The sequence below is a fragment of the Pocillopora damicornis genome, chromosome 10 (assembly GCF_964200805.1).
Source record: "Pocillopora damicornis chromosome 10, jaPocDami1.2, whole genome shotgun sequence".
Classification (NCBI taxonomy): Eukaryota; Metazoa; Cnidaria; class Anthozoa; order Scleractinia; family Pocilloporidae; genus Pocillopora; species Pocillopora damicornis.
The window spans coordinates 6,566,220-6,568,377 of record NC_142679.1 but is presented as its reverse complement, the minus strand read 5'-3'; the positions used below and the strand labels follow the sequence as shown (position 1 = coordinate 6,568,377).

General features: G+C 38.7%; 1 pseudogene; it reads right to left on the bottom strand.

The window, feature by feature from the left end:
- Positions 1–513: 513 nt before the first annotated feature.
- LOC113670313 (uncharacterized) lies at positions 514–1,930 on the bottom strand (annotated as a pseudogene).
- Positions 1,931–2,158: the final 228 nt, after the last annotated feature.

The following is a 2,158-nucleotide window of genomic DNA, read 5'->3' as shown; positions in this document are numbered from 1 at the left end:
CCCTTTCTTGAAAGTTAAGGGCAAAGACTATTGCCAGCCTTAGAATACATGTTGAATGGGCTATCAGAGAGGTCAAAGAATATCACTTTTTCCATTCAGATGTTCCTTTATCTACTTTAGGTTCAGTAAATCAATTATTTTCTGTAGCCTGTCATCTTACAAATTTTCAAGGTGATAGTGACAAGCAAAATTTATAAGCTTAATTAACATATGTTGTAGTTTTAAAAAAGCAGTGAAAAATGTTAAAAAGAAAATTACATGAAACTTCGTAGAGGTCTCTGACTGCCCATTTCATATAATTGTTCAAAGTGTAACAATACTGACACTAAATTCAACATACCTATGTGTGTCATTCTACCAAGTCACCTTGGTTTATTGCTAGAATGTAAGCTTTCAATTTACCAGTTTTAATGCAAAAGCTGAATCGACTTTGCAAATCATAATTGTGATATGCAGGAAATATTATATTCTAATATTGTATATCCTCTGTAGAACTTACATTGAAAAGTTGGATCAATATCAGTATCTGGGCAACTGCCTTCCCCAACCCAACATTAACCCTAAATTGTTATCAATTGATTGTCGTTGGGTTAAGGGAGGGTAGGTGGGCAGTTAACCATAGTGTGTGTTGAAGAACAGTCAGTGTATCAATGTAAGTAATGACTAAGGAGAAAATTGTCCACCTTGTCTTTAGCTTCCTGAAAAAATATTTAATCAAAAAGAATTCTTGTGCAAAAAAACAAGTTATCATCTATGTAACTAAAGAAATCACACCAATCTAGTCCAGTGAGGCCCAGCTGACACTGAACTTGATAATAGTAAATTATCAGTCGGTTTTCTTTCACAAATACTGGTTTGTGGCATTATCCCTGGTAAGATACCTAACATTATCGAATGATGTCTTGCCTTCTTTTACAACTTTAATTTCCAGAAAACCAAGGGGGTTTTGACCATGATGTCTACCACATCTAAGTCGTACACTTTCCTTTCTGGGCTGCATCCTAACCATGGGCACTTGGGACTCTCCCTCCCTTTGCTGTATTGGCATAAACCGTAAGCTGCATGAGGTTCAAGTTCCACCTCCCTTCTCATGTGTGCTGTTTGTACATATCTGCTGGGGTTTAGCTGGGTTATCAGAGAATCGAAACTGGCTACACAACAGGCAACAACCCCAACCTTACTTGCAGAGATACCTTTCTTTCTGAGAAGATGCCATGTGTTACTTAAGCTCTATGTAACTGTTTGTTCCTACTCTTTGAGTGACACTTCAGTGGTCATGCACAGCTAAGGAATCAAAGATGACTTGTTGCTGATTGTTCAAGCAAACTTACACATTATTGCTAAACCTTTGCTCAGCACTTTCCCGTGGCAACATGTGAAATCATTGATGACATAATATGAGGACATTTTTCGTTGATAAGAAAGCAAACATCCTCCAGGGTCATTTCCAAACTTGCTTGCAATAAACGGGATACTGGGCAGTTGTTGCTGAGGAAGAACAAGGTTTGCAAAGAGTGGGCGAGGTTGAGGATCATCGAAGTGTTCTTTCGTTAGTGTTCCGTACAATTTAGAGGGACATGCAATACAGATTACTTTTGATGAATTTGTTGTATGAAGCACCCAACTGAGGTTTTTGAACTAGCACATTTTGTACTTCTTTCTGCTCAATTTTCTTTCCTCCTGGAATACTCCAGCACTGTTTCATACTGGTGCAAGTCAGTTCGTTTGGCAGAGTACGATGCCGTAGTTGCTTCAGAAGTGCAAGGTAATACAGAAGTCCTATCACATGATGGCAGTATCCACCTGCTCCAGCTATGCAAGAACATCTTCTAAACAAGGACCCATCAGTTGTCTTGGAAGACACCTCTAAGATGTGGGGTGGCTCGCTCTTTCTCACTGATCGAAAGCACTTCGAACTCACTGTACCACTAATAATAAATAAAGGAGTGTAAAATAATACTACCACTGCTCTTGATGCAAAAGAAAATAATTTAATCAATTAATATTACCTTTAATGTCGTGCAGATAACCTGGTTCTGCCATATATTTATAGGCTTTCGACGCACTACTGCAACCAGACTCCTCTTTCGCATACTGCCCGACATCATCAAAGGTCAGTGTAGGGAAAACCGATAGATCTTGAGTCTCGTCTTCAACT